The sequence below is a fragment of the Taeniopygia guttata genome, chromosome 5, assembly GCF_048771995.1.
Source record: "Taeniopygia guttata chromosome 5, bTaeGut7.mat, whole genome shotgun sequence".
Classification (NCBI taxonomy): Eukaryota; Metazoa; Chordata; class Aves; order Passeriformes; family Estrildidae; genus Taeniopygia; species Taeniopygia guttata.
In genome coordinates, this window is record NC_133030.1 from 40,763,265 (window position 1) to 40,783,703 (window position 20,439).

Genomic DNA, 20,439 nt, shown 5'->3' on the forward strand with positions numbered 1-20,439 from the left:
AATTCTGTAAGACTTGAAAAAGCATGAAATCACAGTTTGAAAACTTAGAAATTAGCAGGCACAGAGAGCAGTCAGTTTTCAATATCTAATTGTATTGATATTCCTTATATTCCACACTCATAGCTTAATGCTGCAGATACTTTAAGTAAGCTACCTGATCTGGTGGAAGGTGCCCCTGCCCATGGCAGAGGGGTTAGAACTGATGATCTTTAAGGTCCCTTCCAACCAAAGCCATTCCACATTTCTATGATATCTAACTTGTAGGTTGGATGTTCCTGTCTTGGATAGCCCATGAGTATGAAATTACTCTGTTCATTCAGAGCTAATTTCAATTCATTCTTGCAGGAACCATAGAAGTTCTTTAGAAGACCATCTCCAGGAGCCCTGCACTCTGGAACTATTCCGCTAGGAAAGTCTGTGAGACAGCAGCCCTGAACTACTGAACTGCAGGAGAAATTGAAACTTAAACTGGAGAGGATATCATCTGTGTAGCTAATTACCATGGGTTTTATGGTATATGTAAAAGCACATGAATAAACTTTGTATATGTTGCAGGGTCCTTAATTTATAAATGGTCTAGATTGCAACTTTTATTTAGTTTTCTACCATGAGACCCAATAAAGAAAATGTCACTGTTTTCCTCCAAAGTAATGGCTGCTGCCTCTGCACCTGACTGCAATCATTGTAGAAGCTGTACTGAAAAACAACCCAGTTCTGACTACAAATGTATGGAAAAGAGCAGTTTTTATTTTCAAATGGAAACTGTTCTGAGGAAAGTAACACAACTTTCTGAACTATTACAGTCTGATTTAAACAACAGCATTCATCCACCTAATTTGGTACCAAAGCACTCCTCCTCAGATAAACAAACAAGCATCTGCTATCACTTTAAAAATAGTAGGAATTTTGAAGAAGACGCTCAAAATACAGCAAACAGCAACCCATCTTTTACCATAAATACAGCGTGTTTTTCAAAGCTCAACATTATCAAGTGATATTGCAACTACAAAGATTTTTTTCCATCTCTCTTGTAAACTAACCATTAGGACATTTTTTCTATTAAATAGTCTTTGAACAGTGATTTGCCATGAATATCATCATGTTTCAGAGTCAAAGTTCAGATGTTAAGTTTTGCATTTCTGTAGAGCAATGTTGCATATGTACTGTACAGCTGACATGCATAGAACATAAACACTAATCAGAACAATATTCCTGCATGAATCATACAATCATAGAATGGTTTGCGTTGGAAGGGACATTAAAGGCCATTTCGTTCCAATCCCCTAGCCATGGGCAAGGACACCACTCCCTAGATCAGTTTGCTCAGGACCAAGCAGCCTGGCTTTGAACACTTCCAGGAGTGGGGTAACCACAACTTCTCTGGGAAACCTGTTCCAGTGCCTCTGAGCAAAGAATTTCTCCCTAACATCTATCTGTACCTTGCCCTCTTACACTTTAAAGCCATTGCCCTTTGTCTTGTCACTATCTGTCCATATAAAAGCTCCTTACTCCCCTTTTTATAACCCCCCTTATGGCACTAGAAGGCCACAATCAGATTTACCCATTCCCTTCTCCATGCTGAACAATTCCAGTTCTCTCCACCTATCTTCAGTAGGGTGGAGTAGGAGAGGCACTCCAGCCCCAAATCATTCTCATACCCCTCCTCTGGGCCTGCTCTTTCTTGTGCTGAAGACTCCAGACCTGGACACAGCACTGCAGGTGGGGTCTCATGAGGGCAGAATCACCTCAGAACCATGCAAGCGCACACTGTTGGCTCACATCCAGCTTTTCACCCATGGGAATTCCCATGTCCTTATCCACAGGGCTGTTCTCAGTGACTTGTCCCAGTCTGCTCTTTTAGCTGATATTGCACAGTAGCAGACATCCAAGGAATCTGGCAATGCATACATTATACAATGGCAACAAAATGGGTAAAACTTCACTAATGACAGTTTAACCCAGGTCAGCTACAGAATTTACATGGCTGCAACTGTACTCAAACTTTGCACACCTGGCACCTGATAACTGCCTAGTCTTTTTCCCTTTCTCGAATTTAAATTTATCACTGCCTTCCACCTGTTGTATGTCGCCATTTTTTGTGAACAATGAATCAGACTGTAGCTGTATATGCGCACTTTAGCAGTAGGAACCATAATAACTCACAACCTTGATTTACTAATGCTGCTACTTCTGAATAAACAGTATTTTCCAATTTGGCATCTTATGCCTTACTGATCTCTTTTCATTAACTAATATTTATTTCCAATAAATATTGAAGACCCATTTTTTTCCTGAAAGGCATTAGAAAACATATTACATATTCTACAAAAGCACAAATAAATATTTAAGACCTGCATATTCTTGTTGCTCCCTGAAGATCTTGTGCGACATTGTCATTCATTGGCTTGCTCTGGGCCATTACATTTCTACACATTTTACTTATACTGGCACACAGCCAGCACTGACTGCTCAGCTCTAGAAAGCCCACATGTTTTTGTACTTTTTGAAACTAGCATGACAACCATTCTGAAGAGTAGCTCTCACCTGCTACGTTAAACTGTAACACTGATGCTCTTCTCTCTCTGTTTAGTGCTGAAAGTGAAACTATTTTTTCAGGTGCAACAAGAGCCATATGAAATCTCCCTGATGTGTACACATTCTGTAGCTGTGTTTTTAATGGAACAGATCCATTAAACCTATCTAGAAAAGTAAAAAATAAATTCAAGTTTTAAAACAGAATCTTGTGTATATTGCTGGACAAAAATCATAGCTCTGACAAATGCTGGGTAGAACTTGTCTCTCAACTTAAGAAGAGACTGAGAAATAATGCACCAAGAAAGATCCTTTGTGCAGAGAGAACCACAAGAGTTTTCCTTCAATATATGAATGAATCTTAACTGACTGATGAAAACTGAGGAAATACTGAACTTCAAACAGTATCAAAGATCTGTAAAACTAGCAAAGTATACATAGTTTCCTTAGTTTGGACATAAACATGTAAAAACCATTAACTTCAATGTATATCACCTGAATAAATTCTTAGACTGTATGTGGTAACTAAACATGAGTATTACCTGGATTCAAATAATTAGTTGAAGCCCTTCAGCAATACAACGTGAAGACTTTTATTTAGTTAAACCTTTTTTTTTTTTTCTACCTCTCATGAACCCCCTGAAAAGGGAAGGATGAAAACTGAGGCTTTAATATAATCTCACTGGGATTTTCAAAGTAAAGCACATAGTGTAAAATGCTTTTCTACTGAAAAGGTTTCTATCAGTTCTCCACTGACTACTCCCCTAAGTTTGTCTTGTTCGGATGTTTCCTTTCTTACTGCTTCTGAGCCATTTAATGGCAGTAATTCTCTTTAAACTGTACTACTCAGAATTATCACAGAAATAGAATTTTAAAATCTATTTCCTGTGTTTAATTGCTCACATTACTTGAGAAGCTAGTAAAATAGGTGATTAGAAGAAAGCAACCCTCATTTGTGTATACTTATAGGCACTAATCTCATGAAAATCTGACCCAACAAAATATTTGGATCTTTAAATTTATGTGCTTATCCAGAAAACAAAAAAATTAATACAAAGTTTTCAGGAAAATGCTGTAATCTTGCTGGATAAGGAACTAATTTGATACGCCAAAAAAAAAATTAATATGTACAGATACAGATTGTTTAAAAACAGTTTACTTTCCCACATTTATATTAGAGAATCAGTAATTAATTGAAAAAATAGTATTTGTCTTTTCTGCAATTAAACTAGCTAAATATTAATTAGAGCTCATAATTATGCTTTTCAATTTAGGTCACTAACTGCAGCTTCCCAAGAAACATTTCTGACTGACAAGAACTCCTCCATTATAACTTGCAATTCAAAGTATATTGATCAGCAAGAATCCTGACAGACAAGTATTTACAGAAGATAACTTTTTTTTTTAATTTTAATTTCAGAGGGGAGCTTTTAATGAAGTGCCATTTAGGGCACAGTGCATTACGATTGTTTTAGGTGGAAAAAACACTATTCCATAGACAAACTGCATGATATGAAATAAATAATAACAAGAGCAAATTTAGATTCAGAGGCTAACACTGGCTAGTGATCCCTGTAAAATTTCACAATTTAAGTATTTATCTACAAATGGAGAAATCCTCTGAGGTAATTTTCTTGGTAGGTCAGCATTGTCCTCTTTCTCTCCAATCTGTCTGACTTTGGTAAGACTCTGCTAAGACTCTTCCCTATGCTTTTCCCGTGCTTGACACTTTTGTATTTGAATGCACCATGTTTCTTTAATCAAGAGACAGGTAACCCAAAGGTGGAATAAAAATACTGATTTAAAAAATCAAATTTGGTAAGGTGCAAATGCATGTCACACTTACTGGAATGCATGTAACATAAAAATCTATAAATGAGCACCATTCATAGTTATTACACTTGTCCTTTACTCTTCCAATCTAAACTATTCAGATCAGTAAAAGGAATCATGTGCTACAGAACATTTTGTAGAATGACACAGCTGAGGAACAATATGGCATCTTTGAAAATCAGTTATGTCTGAGAACCTAATGGAATCAAAAGGGGAGGAGTAAAACATTTTTACAAGTCAGTTTTATATTTTTATATTCTTTTATAGATTTATGTATTATGTCTATTGTATATGTATTTAGGTTCATAGATATATGCAGTTAAAGTTATAACTGTATTTTATATAGTCAAATATACTACTTATATGGTTCTGTTTTTGCACTCACAGCACAGTGAAATAATGCAGTCAGGAAGTTTGAAATGTCACATAGTGGCAGCACTTCAGTGTGAAAGGGAAGTCAGTAATCTGAAGAAACCTCATTAAAATTTCAGGTATAATCAGAAGACTAGATTCCAACATTATTTTTCTTCAACACAGCAAATTCCTTGATCCAAATTCACATATACAGAACAATAAATAGTGCTATTGGTGCTAGAAAAGTTGCTGTTCCTTTGCATGACCAGAAAAGTATTCTCCTTACAGTATGGGCTAATATTCCGTCCTTAGCTTCTAGAAATTTTAGTATTTTACAAACAGGTAAAAATCAAATCAAGTATACTTTAAAAGTTTTTTGGGTTGATGTACAAAGAAAAGTAATTACTTCTACTGCTATAAGTAAAACATAAATGCATTCAACAGTACTGAACTGTAAGAACAGGTACAGAAAACTTGTACAGTCTTGTACTTAAGAGTACAGGACAGAAAGAGAAAAACTGGAGTGAATAAAACAAAGAGCCTAGAAGGTTATTAAGGGACTGGAGCTTCTCATGTATCTACCTGAAGAGGCTGGCACTGTTCAGCCTTGTGAAGAGAAGACTCAGAGGCATCTCCTCCATGTGTATAAATACCTCATGGGCAAGATGTTGCCCTTTTTCAGTGGTGCCCAGCTGACAGGACAAGAGGCAAGGAGGGAAAACTGAAGTACAGGAATTTCTGTTTCATCTAATGGTGAGACTGAACAGGCTGCCCACAGATGTCATGGAGACATTTTCCTCAGGGATAATCAAAACCTAATTGGGCACAACCTGGGCAATCTATCCTAGCTGGCCCTGCCTTAAGCAGGAGGTTGGACTTGATAGTCTCCAGAGACACCTTCCAACCTCAGCTATTCGGAACACCTTGAATTCACCGGCCATTTTCAGTTATATTTTCCAGAGGAATAGCTATCTTATACAGACAGGATTCTTCTATTTATTTAATTTAAAAAATAAATTAGTTGCTGGGAAGTCAAACTAGACACTTTGCTAGTCTAACAGTCTTAACAGCTTTTATCAAAAGTGAAAAGTGCTTGAAAACAGCCACACAGCCAGTTGCAGGTGTTGTTATTTACTAGTCTGATTATATAGTCAATGCACCAAACTACCCACAGCTCATACTACCTTTGCCTAAAAGGTAGTATGTGCCTAGAAGCACATGGGAAAAGCTAGCAAGGTTACAGGAGGGCATTAGGAAGGAACTCAGGAAGCACAGAGCACTTCAAGGTATAAAGAAGAAAGGATTGAGGAATTCATTGCTTAGCTAACTAATGCCTTTTCATAAGTTACTTTGAATGAGACTAATAAATAAAAATGTCACTTTGATGTTAATTTTTGTTATTTAAAATGGGAGGAAAAAGCCTTGCCTTCTTGCCTGTGCTGCAAGACAGATGGCAGAATCATAACATTATGTGCTAGTGGCAAGAAACCAAGATGCTATTCAGCTAGAGGATGGCAGATGATGCAATGGCTGACATACAGAGCAAAGGCTCATGCAGTCCTGGAGAAATCTGAAACAATGCTGCTAAGCTGTAGAGTCTGTGCCCCAGCCTTCTGCTGCAGAATGGGGCTTGTTTTCCCAGTGATGTTAGAAGGATAAATAACTCCACTATTGTGAGCTTCTCAACTATTCCAACAGCAGAGGTAATTGTTGCTGCTAAAAACATTTGTTTTTACAATTGTTGCTGCTAAAAGGCATCTGCACTTTCCACCTGCTACATTTTTTTTTAATCTTAGTATTTAATTTTTTATATACTCTATGAGCAATGATGTTTTACTCCTCAGCCTCCATCTACTTATTACTTTTCTTATGCTACAGAATTTTTTTGCATGTTTTTAAATGCATCCATTGTTTTTGCGAAGACAAAATCAAAGACAAAATTGCACTAAGAATTGCAAAGAATGAAGAGTAGGTTTTAAGCCTTGATTGTAAATGACAGAATCACAACTTATAATGGAAACATAATTTTTGCAAGTAAAAATACAAATACTGTTAAAACTCAGGCACCTTAAATCAGCAATGAATTTGGTTATGTGAAATTAATGGATATACAGCAGTGTGCACATAAATCCTTGCAGGATCAGAACAAAGGGCTTGACTCAACACCTGCTGAAGCTGACAAAAAGGCCTTGCTTTTAAAGATTTCAGCAAGTTCAGAATCAAGCCATCAATTTTTCCTGTGAAACATGGAATAGAGATGACCAGACTTTAGTAGTGAAGGTACTGTTTCACATCCCATTTTGTAGAAAGAGCTGCTAAAAGCATGACCAACCTGATGTTTCTCTTGTGCTGCTATAAATCACAAGCAACTTACCTGAAGTCATTAGTGTAATATGAGGAAGGTAAGAAACAGGAGCAGGGTGTTGGTGCATGAAGCTGTACTGTACCAGCCTCCCTTAAGAAGAAATTTTTAGGTAATTTCTGCTTAGAACTAATGGTATGACAGAGCTCAGGAAAGTTTTCTTTTGGGAAAGCATTCTCAGAGAGCAACTATTTCCAAAAGTAAAGATGCTACTTTTCTAGCACTGATAATTTTAAGAACTATGGGGGTTGAAAATTCTACCTTGAAAAATAATCTTTGGTTTACAAGTTAACAAAAATGTATCTGAAAACTACTAATTTCTATGTATGGACACCCCAAGAAAGCAGAACTATTTTTTCAAATACATAGTTTAAAAAGTCACTGCCACAAAAAGTCTTCATAGCTTCTCTAGTTTATGTTTAAATATCTGAGTACAGTCATAAACACTCCAAAATACCAGTTTATTATGGAAGTTACACATTTTAAACTGTAAAGTTATGAATAGAATTGCTACTTTGATTCTTGAATTATTTGTAGAAAAATGCAACAATTTTGGAAATGCATTTTGTTTCCAATCTCTTTTATCTCAGTTAAGAACTTAGTAACTTATTTGTTTAGTGTCTGTTATCCCCATAATTGCTTAAAATCAGGTATGAGAGCTTTCTCATTTAACTGTTTTACAGATAAACTGAAAGGTACAGAAGTGCATGTTATGCAGTGCAGCCAGAAGATGTATACTTTCAGTTTTTGTTGTGTGCCTAAAAGAAAATATTATAATGGGAATGCAGTTGACTAGGTAGCAGAATTGGGTGCTTGACTTTTACCCTCTGAGAAAAGAACAGGAAAATGATGCAATTAATTCAGGGAGGAACTAATTCTTTTGAATGAAATATTCAAAATCCATGCTGTACTAAGACAAAAGAATAAGTTATATGCATGTATATAAAATGATGTCTCAAAGGTGAACCTACAGAATTTTACTAGAAGCCCTGAAATAAACCAGCCTTTAATGTTGTTAGAAATCCTAGGTCAATGTACAAAGCATCCTTTGTATTGCTCTATCATAAATTTTGAATCTGTAAGCCTTACATGGTCCTCAGCCATTAAACATAAATGGGCCAAATTCTATTCAAACTTGCACTGTTTTGGGGAAGAAGGTTAGTAACCAGAGCATAAATCTTGTCAAAATTTCAGCTTGCAATCAGCTCTGTAAATCATACTGAAATTTGTTTATAGGAATGACACTTTATAAATTATTACAAGTCTGTTTTTCCTAAATATTTAAAATCCAGATTTCTAGGTTTATATTGAAGATGCTTGGTAAGATAACCCATCAAATCAGTAAAGTTATTTCATTTTACTTACTGACCAGCGTGTTTTATTATTGTGCAATATCCATCTTGCTTATTTAATTTGTCTACTGTACATACTTAGGTATTCATTTTACAGACTTATTCATAGAATGCAGTGGAAGAATGATAGAAGGAAACAGTTCTGCTATGTAACACATTTGTATTCTTTATTAAGAGTCAAGACAATTTAGTATGAACATGCAATTATTCCACCATTGAACAATAAGCAACTTGACAGTGTAACATAAAATAATCTCATCCAAATCAAATATTATCATCAAATATATATTTTAAAAAGTTTATTATAAACACAAAATGTAGCACTCGTGGCCTTTTTAATACATGCTTGGCTTTCAGAAACGTGTAGTCTCTAAACCTGACAAATTGTTTATATATATATAAAAGTTAGTATTTACGGTATATTTAATCTTGCACAAGGCATTGCCTGACTTATCTATGGACACCTGAAAACATAACTTGACATAAGCACAGAACAGCAGTGAAAAGAATTTTAGCCAGGATCAGTTTTCAAAATCCTTGCAATTTTGTATGGAAATACAAATCTGTAACCTTTATTTTCTGTTTTCTTCCCAATGTTTGGGCTTTTCAAGAATTTTCAGAAAATTTGAAGTAACTACTAGAGTAGAATACAAATGAACTATAAAATACAGTACCAAAAGTAGTGCATCTCTAATTAAATCACTGTAAACAAGGTTTACTGCACTGCAAAATACATTTATTAAGGAGAAAGCTTTATTATGTTCTTTTTAAAGACCAGTAGTATAAAAAGTATATACCAATAATATAGTCAAAAGTATAATTGTTCTGCGTATCTTACCTTGGGGTTGAAAACTGCTTTTCTTCCCCAGTTATTTCCAGGACTTGCTTTTCCATAGCTATTTATCAGACCACAGTTAAGCTACGCTGCACCATCTTTCACAGTTAAACAACTTTGCTCAATGATAAATAATTTTATTTGCATTAACTAAAGTAACTATACTATGAAAAATTTCCTTACCATTTAAAAATGTAACTCATTAAAAGAAGCATGCACAGCACATACGTTTCACTTGGAAAGAACACGTTCTTAAAAGTTCGTGCTGAACTACTTTTTAAAAGAGCACCTAGGGATAATAATAAAAAAAGGTTAAAGAGCTGTGCTGTCACCTAGCGGATAAAGGTAGTAGAATAGGATTACTTTTTAAGTACTTACAGTTTCAACAACATTCAAATATACTTCAGATATAATATTGATTGCCTGAAAGAGACATGTAAACATGGGAATTGGCTCTACTGCTGACATAGGTCCTCTGAATATTTTAAAGACAGACCTACAGAGCCTTTGGATCTGAACGTTTATATCCACTGTTTCATTGTAATGTTGGCAATTGCATTTTAAATCTGAATGCAATAATTGCATATTTATGAGCCTGGGATGTAGGAGAAAAGCCTCAGGTGGAGGGGCTGACTGGTAGTGTAGACAACACACAGAAGAAAGACAAAAAACTTCTGTGCAACTAACCTTTCTTTTGACCTCTGCTGTGAACACAACATCTTGTTTTTATACTGACAAAGTAAGGCTGCACATATGGTGCTTCTGAGACACGAAAATGCATCTACACTATAAAGTTTAAGTCACTGAGTTAATAGTTCAGCCTAAATATATGCATGGATTAGACCCCTCAATTGTACAATTGAGGGGTCTAATCCATTTCAAGTAGAACTGTATTTTTTCAGATGAATACTTGACATAGGAGCAGGTAAATATTTTTTCTTTTAATTGAAATTTTGTCAAACTTTTTCACTATATTAGTGCCTGTGATACAGGACCAAGGGAAAAGCTTCGCTTCAGTATTTTGGTGTCAAAACTCAAGCCAAGCCAATGCTGCCTTTTTCCCACCCCTTCTTGTGCAGCAGAAACAGAGTGAAGACTTGTAGACATATGATGGGACTCCATTCCACTTAGTCTAATATAGCAAAAGAGGAAAAAGGTTTTGGGAATGGGCATTTGGTTACTGACTATTAAAATAGACTTTCAAAGAAGAAAAACTAATACGCCTTACTGAAACACTTAAAGGTATTATCTTCTACTTGCAATCATTCAGTAGTCATATTCTTAAGAACATTTTCTATTCTGTTCCAGCATCTGAAGCTCTGTATAACCACCTCATCCTTGTTCACAGATTGAGGAATTTTAGAAAAATGTAGGAAGAGTTTAAGGAGGTTTCTTTCCACATACACTAAAACACGAGCTGTAGTATAAATTTTTTCTTAGTGAAAATTATGTATTTTTTTCTTGCATATCCCTTACATAATTTGCTTCCTAGTTAAATATTGAAAATACTCTGCTTAAACCAGAACTGAGCAAACTCCTTGCACTGAAAAAAATTTCAATGAGCTAAGTACTGAGCATAGGTACACAACCATGAATTTCATGTGAATTTCTGCAATTTAAATGTGGCTAATAATATAATGTATTATTTTATCCTTGGTGTGTGACAATTTTTGCTCAGAGTCTTCACTTTCATACTAAACTCAGAGATTAGAACTGCTTGCAGCAAATATTTATAATTCAAATTCTGTGAGCAGGCAGCAGTATGTGCTTACAGTTTGTACTTTCAGACAGTGTCTTTATAACATATTTGCTGGAGTATTCAAAGCTGGAAAGCAAACATCAGAGGGCATGATCAAACAAAGACATTTTTAAAAAAAGATTTAGCAAAATGTTTATGAATTCCATCCTAGAATACAGCACTTTATAGAATATGGACTTTAAACAATATTAAAATATCTGCAATATTGACTGATATATAAAATGGACTATATCAAATTTTAAATGAAAACATGAAGGGGCATCTCCAATGATAGATAAATAATACACATTTTAAATTAAAGAGTTACTTTTCGTATAACAATTTGTTTCATCTAGAGAAGTAAGACAGTTAAGAGTTTCACAACTCTGGGTGTAAGGAATCTATTTTAATCCACTATGCCCTCTTTACAAGACATTAATTATTAGAACAAAACCAGGACACTCCAGAAGTTACTCTAATTGTTTCCTTAACCGGAGAATGAAGAGTTCAGCACTGAGTTACTCTTTATCTTCACCGCATTTTGTGAAATACTTTTCAAAACACAGATGAATTAGGAACCTTTTAAAGACTAGAAAGAGTACAATACCTACTAATAAGCAGAAGAAAGAAAAAATATTTCCCTCTGACAGCAGAATTAGATCCTTTTGGTGTCAAAGGAAAAGGAATTATCTGCAACCTGTATTTCTTTGCACACCTTAAAAGTCCTCTGAGATGCACACTGTGAGGACATATCAATTTGAAGAAAGTTTGGGTTTTTCCCTGAACACGTCATGGCAATACAACCACGTCCAAAACATGTGTCCAAATCATCCATGTTAAGGGTGAGGACAGTAAAAACCATAGAACTGTTTTAGAGAGTGCCTAAAGCAATGGAGCTGGTTGCATACAAATGGTCTGTTGAGGGCAGAGAAATGTGGTTAGGGGGCTTTTGTACAGCTGGTCATCTGCTTCTCTCACTTTCCCATTCACATAGGGTGGGTCTGGCAGGGCTGGTCATGTCACTGTCATCCAAACCCTATCGAGTTTCTTTGAGCTAAAAATGGACAGTCCCATCCCCCAAAAATCTGAGGCTCATAGTATCACATCTTGTGCTTCTCTTGCCTCTCAGACCTGACTAAAAGACTCATAGTTGAAAATATTGTGAAGCAAGAATTTTTTTCCTGCCGGTCCTGAATTCTGTTAGGTTGAAGATATTGCCGTTCCTTCTTTTACCTTCTGTCTCTGCTAAAGTGAGAAGCTCATAGACAAAAAGTAAAAAAAAAAAAAAAAAATTTAAAATATGAAAAAAAAGTTTTACATTTATTAAAATAATTTTAGAAAAAATGCTAACAGAAAAAGAAACTCTTGGTCTGGATTTAATTTTAAAAATTAGGGACTACTCTAGCTTTATTAGGAGTTTTATTAATTTTATAAGAAACCCAAACTACCACAATCATGAAATGAAAATTATAATAGCAAATGGTTTCATGTATCACTGTAAACAAAAAATGCAATAAGACAGGGTCAATCCTCAGCCCAACCACAGGCTTCCTGTGTGACCTATGTATGCTACTCAGTCCTTCTGATGCCGTAGTTCCTTGGCTGTGTAACTGAGCTAGAACTTCCCTGCCTCAGAAGCATACTATGAAGATAAAATTAATAATTATTTGCTTTTTTGTTAGCATGGTGAAAAAATTTAAGTAGACTTCAAAACCAGGAATAATTGTTGCAGAATTTAATACAATTTAAAACAGAAAATAAGATGTTAAAAATGGAAGGATTTATGATGCCAGTAATTTCAAAGTTTTCCTATTTCTTCTTAAAAAAAAAAAAAAAAAAAAGGAAAGAAAAACCCAACAACCTGTTAACAAGCTGATAATTATATATACCACTAACCTAAGAGACCAGGAAAGTTGTAAATGCAGAACTACATTTTCAGCTAGGTTAATTCTAACTAACTAACTGTACTAACTTTAAGAATGAACAGTGATACTTAATCATATACAATTGCCTATTTTAAGTTGTTTTTCTAACATAAAAATAATCAAAGTCTAGTGTTGAGACCTTTGATCAGAATCAGCAACCTAGTAAATAGCAGATGTCTGCAAGGCTTTACAGTCTTTCCTAAAAGCAGTTGCAAGTTGGAAAAAGGAAGTATCCTCCCTTTAAGAGATGTCAGGCATGAATATCAGGGAAATACAATTCAAATGAAAGAACTTTTCTATGGTCTGTTTCAGTATGGACATAGCTTCCAATGAATTAAAAGACTATTAAAAATTTATTTAACTGCAGTTGTGACTTATTTCACACCATTGTTAATGTCAAACTTTTAATGTTATCATTACAACTACAAAAGAGCACAATTCAAAGGTATATAGTTAGTACAAGTATTCATAAAATCACTAAAAATACTTTGGGAAAGCAAAGGTAGGAATCAATCAATAACAGCTTGCTGTCTAGAGATACCAAACAAGATGGCTTATCTAAAAATACATTTAACACTTCATATCATTGTAACAGGTCAGTGAAAAAGGGCTTCACTTCAGCAATCTGACTACATACCTAGCTTGCAGTAGGGTATCACAGACTGGGCACAGCTTCTGCAATGATAGATGTTCCTAGCATTACTGCTGACACAGGCTGACTTGCCCAGTCAAGCTTTTAGTATTTCATGTGTGTCTCTTCATGTTTCATTACATAACAGCTTCTTTTAAGCATCTCACCTCTCATAGCACTGTCATTATGGAAATATTTCTTGAGTAATAGAAAACCATAAAGTCCTCCTGAGTCAAAGGTCAAATGCAGTCAATTTATTGCAAAAAAAACTCCAACAACACACAAAAAATCTCAGCTGCAAGTTACTCCTTCACTCCAAGGAGTTTTATATTTTCCTTGTCTTTCGAAAAAAACCCACAAGTGATAATGAAATGCTTAAAGCAATAAGAGAGAGACTCAGGTTTCATCTACCTGGACCGTCTGGCAGCATACTGTGTAACAATAAATGAGTGTTCTTAAGTCACAGCATTTCACTGGAAATGAGGCAGAACTTGTGTATTTTAACAGCTTTTTACAACTAGTAACCACTAGCAAATTTATTTTACTTTCTCAGGGAAGACCAGTGAACGTCCCTAATTTAAACTAAAGGGCCATTCAGTCTCAAAGACAAAAAGCACTTCTGCTTAGCACCTGAGTAATACATGGAATATGTACAGGTGAATCAAGAGGACTGGAATCAAAGATAGTTTGTCTTTGGCTGGTCTGAAAGGTCTGACTCATTTCCAGTTCTGTGATCATTTATTATCCAGAAAAGAAAGGCCAGCTTTCTGCAGTGCAAACACAGTGGTGGTCTGCAGCTCATGATGAATAGATTTACCAGGTCTGCTCTGAATTGCATGACATAGAGTTTTCCAACAGGCTCTGACACCTGATGTATGTTTAAACTTCCTCACCAGAAAGCCCTGAATATCTACCTGCATGCACTTTTTCTTAAAGTTATTATGCACGAAATACATTCTTAGATGGCATATTATTTAAAGCGATGTTACAGTACAGAAATATTTTAATCAGTAATTTCATGTCTGATAAAGACTTATTTCACTGCCAGTATTCTGACTTCAGTATAGCTCTGGAGTTTGTTTTGGTCTTAAAATATCAGTTTCCATATTTTCAGGTTCCATGTTATATAAAGTTTATACAAGAGTCGATTTACATTTGTAGAATAACAGAAAAGTAAAATACATTGATGACTTTTTTTATACTCAAATCAGTGCAACTGTTGGAGCATTTATCTGCACTGCCTCATGATAAATAGCAGAAAGACCGGCCAATTATTCCTGAACTTGGGAGTTATATGCCAAACTAAGCATTGCAAAAGTCACAAAGTCCCAATTAAAATCAAAGTATTCACTGGAGGAATATCACAAACCCAAGAAAATTCCCTGGCAACAGTTAACAGCTGTCAAATTAATAGTCACACTGTTCATTACAGTTTACTTGTTTTTTTGCAGATAAAAAGTAATTTAACTGGACTGGAAGCCCACGGCTTCTTTTAGTTTTAAAGAGCCTGCAGTTTGATTAGTTTTAAGAGTGGACAAAAAAACAAAGCAATAGTAAAATGTTAATTAAATAATTAATAAAATATTTAGAATTTCCATTCAAAAAAGCCAAACCAACATTGATAAACAGTCTTTGGTCTGGAAGGAAAAGGATCAAAATACTATGCAACTGTATTAAACTACATAAACCCACAATAACACAAAAGAAAATACAATTTAAAGTGCTTCTTCTAACTGTGCTCCCTCTGACATTAATTTTAAATATGTAGGATAACCCAACTTTTTAAATAGTGTGGCTTAGTTGATTAGTCTGATAACTACACTGAGTCTTGTACACACAACAAATTGAATCCATTAAAAAGACAAAAGAAAGAACAACAAAATGTCTTTTCATTCAGCTTCTAATAAATCAAGGCCAGCAAACACTATGCAGAAATAAGCATAATGTTTATTGCTTTCTGAGGTACTCAAGAAAAGTTCAATATGCAGAAGGATGAATACACTGAACACATTCATCATATTTTGAGAAAAGGAACATGAAAGCTGACCAACAAACTGCATAATATTTCCAATATTCTAATATATCTTTTATTTCCTGAATAAACACAAAAAAAAAAAAATTGCAGTCAAAAGGAAGCCAAAATCATAGCTAAAACTTTAAGGACAACGTTGGTATTAGGATCCTTTAATCAGTTTTGTTTAAACTTTTAAACACCCAACTTTCATAGTCTATGTCAGTTTTGACTGAAAGGTATCTAGAGACTCAAGTTTTAGCAGAGAAAACTGATTGAAGAACTGAAAAAGTTTTAATTTCACACTTATTAAGAGTAAGAGCAACATACATTTGTAGTTAAGAAGAAAGATTAAGTTTTACACGAATATAAAGACTGGCTTTGAGTGTACAACACTTCATAATTTCAAAACCAATTCAGTATTTAGATAAAAGTTCATTTTAATGTTTAGATTTTGAATAGGAAGTGAGGTTAAAGACAACCCTTCTTTCACTGATTTGATCATATAGAACAAACAAATCAACTTTTAAATAAAATACTGGTGCTATCTTTTCAGTTCTTCCATTTACAACCATTGGGGATAGACATCTTTGGGTCTTTTTTTTTCAGATTTCTTTCTTTAAGTGATTTTAAAAAGAAATAGTGAAACAGAAGATAGATCTATTCAAATTACATGGCAACTGTAATTGTAATTTTCAGAAAAATACTAATTTCTATAACATTTGCACAGAAGGTTGATTCCACAATCCTTTTCCTAAATATTGTTTAAAATTCTGGTTTGTTCATCAAAATTTTCAGTTGAAGTGAATAACATTTAAATGAACAGCTATTTCAAGAAAGTAACATTTATAAAATAATCTAAGGGCATCCATATCCTCATAATCATATGAGAAGACAAATACAGAAATCTCTTCCAGGGATAAGAAAAAAAGAAGAGGAAAAAGAGACACTGTATGAAGTCCCAAATTGGTCATAGATTTTGGTACTGGTCAATAAACTAGACCACCATATATAAACAAAACATTCCATTCAGCATTATGTCAACCTTTAACAAAAAGATCATCAATCAACTGCAAATACATGTTCTATGCACCTGTAAAATCTGATGGACATTCTTTCAAGTTTTTATTTCAACACTGTGTCTGTCAGAATTACCCCCCACTATAAACTTATTATTAATGTTGGGAGAAGTTTTCCAAATGTCACCAAAATGAATTAGTATCACACTGAGCCCAAGACTTAAGAGAGTCACCATGTGCATTTATGTATTTTCCCTCCCGTATTACTGACACATTTATATCTTTTCCACGTCTGCTCCGGGTCTGGTGAAACTGCACAGTATGAGTCTCATTTATTTTGCTAGAACTGTGACACATACAGAGATTTAGTTGCATGAAGTTTGTTGAAAAATTGTTAGCAACAATGTCCACCTATGGGATGCTCTAAATTAAAGTAAGCAAAAAGGTTTTTACTAATAGTGTGACAAAGTGAGTAAAAATACTTATTGCACTACACATAGTTTCTAATGTGATGTTGGAACTTTGTTTCACATGTATGTATGGGATGATGTGTTAGACAATAGAGGACTCATTTTCATAGTGGATAAAGCTGTAAGAAGACAAAAAAAATTGAGGAAACCAAACCCAGATAAATTAAGATTGGAAATAAAATACTTCTTAACACAATGATTGTTAGCCCTTAGAACAATTTGCTAAGTGCTTGTGGATCCTGTGTCACTAGGATACATGCTTTAAAAAAGGAAGCAGAGCTAAGCAAGGGAAGACATGCAGGAATTGTTCCATCAGAGAACTCTATGTCAAAATAGTGCTTTCCTAATTTGTACTCCTTTAACTGATATTTAGTTTACTACTTATGATCTCCAAGGGAGCTATAACAGACCACAGCAGCAACACGCTATCCCTTATTTAGTTACTAGTAAGGCTAACAAATTTCAAGGTGAAACAGACAATGGTGTTTCAAAGCAAAAAAAAGGCTGTTTTCCATTTACACCTCCACTTCAAACACCATATATATGCATATGAACGATTTTCAAAATTATCCTCTTGAATTCTATCTGTCTACTCCATAAATACAGGGAAGCACAAGAATAAAGATTAAAGACTTTACAATATTCCTGAGAAACTATATATTTCTGTATATACATCTGTCTTCCAGAAGTAAAAACTGTACTTCTCAACTTCCTCGTTGCATATACAACATAAAAAAATACATTCTCCAAGTGCATCAATTAAGTATGCCTGATTTCCTGTAATCTAGCTAGATTTCTATTTATGTTTTCCCCCACATCACTAATTCAATAATCTACTCTGGCACACTTTAGCCATCTACAATTTCTTTAGTCCTTACTTTGCAACCTGCAAGTCCTTTATTACGAAGAAAGCAGAATTCTGAAAAAAATGAATGATGACTTAGCTCAGAGCTCTATTGATTTTATTTAAGTGCTTTATTAAAAAGTCAAAAGAAGTCATTCAAGGTCATAACATAAGACAGTCAGATTTTACTGGAGCAAAGTTCTGCCTTCTAGAGACTTCAACAAGAGTTTACCTGAAGAGAACCTCACTGTAGGTTTTATAATTTGTCCTGAAGTAAAGATTAGTTATTTACTGTTAGTAAGGACACAGGCAATAAATGGACATAGACAATAAATAGATAAATTGCATAAAGATTAAAAAGTGAAAACAAGACTTTCACAAAGCAAGTTTTATGTCTTATGTGGTTTAGTAATTCTTTACTGGATCCTGGAATTGTCTCACTTGGACCAGGTGTTAGATTTCCCTCTACAGCTGTGTGAATCCTGCAGGGTTCAGTTCACAAAATGAACCCCTGCAGCTTGATTCAGAAGGTTTGGAAAGGAGCCAATATTTCTTTGTTCTTGAATCTTAGAGATTCAAGCACTTGGTCATCTCTTGAATTCTTAACACCTTTATGTTAAAACATTTATCCCTTTAATCATGAATGACTGAATGAATGAAGGCAGCCTAAGGACTCCTTCCATATGCATACAAGGATGTAATTCACAGAGCTCCAGTCTTTGAGTCTCCTGAGGACCTCACTATAAGCAGGAGGGATAGTAGTTTTCCTGCTCTCATTTTACTCCAGGGAACTCAAAAAACCCAAAGAGCTTCCAGATCTAGAAAGCAAGGTGGCAAATGCTAAACGGACACAAAATCCAGCCACTCAAAAAAGACCAGTAACAGGGAAATAACCTGTTGGTAACTTGGATAATTTCACTCAAGAAGCAAGAATGAATTATGTTCTGAGAATGCTAAGAATTAACAACTAAAGTCCTGTAGATTCACAGAGGTACTCTTGAAAGAAAAATAAAAAGTGGTTTTTTTAAGAATGGAGATGTTTGGCTATAAAAAGAATATTGCAGGGAAGTCAGAGTGTAAATGGTGACAACCTTAATTTGAACAGACTCAGACTCCTTAAAGCATCAGATCTGAAATCAGCTGAATTTTTTTATTTGATTCAAATAATTTGTGCATCTCTTCCATAGTTCCCACTTTATTTTTTTGCTCTGACCTACATCTTAAATTTTTTTTCCAAGCAGTAAAAACCTTGCAAAATATCTCCAGTCCATAAAGTTATCTGTTTTTTTTTTTTTTTTTTTTTTTTACTCTTCTTGGCCTGAAAGTGTAGCCCTCTGTGGCTATCAAACACTGCATTAAACAGAAATTTACATCTTGCATTTGTGTCTCCTTTCAGCCTCTAGCAACTTCAAATTAGACTGGAGTATTAGGTTACACTAGCAAATAATTTGTTCACCAACTCTACAGCTAAGCTATCATTTACATTAGTAGAGTTATATATCATATTACTCACATGCTGTGCTAGCTTCTAGCATTTCTACAAAACTGGCTGAGAAATTAATATAAGTGACTGAAACTCATCACCTTGCATTGAAGGGGCTGGTGTTAATCCAAGGGTGAATCATCTTAAATCCTCTCCCTGGTGTGGCTGAAATGCCTGTATATTTGGTGGTGATTAGGCATTATATTGCAGAAGCAATTTCTGAGAAATCTTCTACATGTGAAAGTCTTAGTGAGTTTGAGAAGAAAGTTGTGAACAGCTATGAATAGGAAAATTGCAGAAGAACCTGACTAGTAAAACCCCAGAATGTCTGTGGAAAGATTCTCCCCCCTCTCCTTTACCAGGGAAGAAGAAATACGGGTTCCATAACTAAAAATATTTTAATTCTATCAAAGGTTTTAATTTCATGGATGGGTCTCATATTAAATTTCAAAAGTAATTTTCTTTTCATTTTCCACTTCAGTAGCTCCTTCAATCAGTAATCTTCAAACCAAATTATCATATTGTGATCTCTGGGAGCCTGTATTTGAAAACTACTCTGAATGTTTTGTGGAACATGGTAATAAAAACAAATCAAGACCTTTGCCTGTAAAGCCAATTTTACACCTAATATTTGCTGTGAATCAAGGGAGAAAAAGGTCTGGATTTTACACTGTTGAAGATCAGCTTCTCTGGATAGAAAATGGGAAGAGAATAAGGAGAAAAACCTCACCACTGAAGGCCCAGAACCCTGGGATCACCACTGAAAAAATTCACCATCTGCACTGTCAAAGTGAAGTTCATTGAATCAATTATTTTGTCCTATGTTTCTGTCTTCATTATCTCACACTTTTGTTTCGTGTGTTGGAGCCATAATATCTTCTGTGTAGTCACACTGTAAAAAATACTGATCATCAAATATCCTTTATGTCTGTGTGCCTGACTGACAATTATTATGGTTAATGTGCATCAAGGCAGCTCAAATGCTTTGAGGCACTGAGAACATTGATAACAGTACAGAGTAAGTGTTAATTTATGAGCTGTTCTCTCTGC

At 34.7% G+C, this 20,439-nt stretch overlaps 1 protein-coding gene across 4 annotated transcripts in view; it reads right to left on the minus strand.

Moving 5' to 3' along the window:
- Window positions 1-20,439, minus strand: part of SLC25A21 (solute carrier family 25 member 21) — a 233,483-nt gene that overhangs the window by 116,355 nt on the left and 96,689 nt on the right. Inside the window, exon 1 of one of the 4 annotated variants that reach the window (XM_072930235.1) lies at window positions 9,452-9,533. The exons of 2 other annotated variants lie outside the window; for them this stretch is intronic. The gene's annotated coding sequence lies outside the window, so the exon portion shown is untranslated. One more of the 4 variants, XM_072930236.1, reaches the window with a different exon arrangement.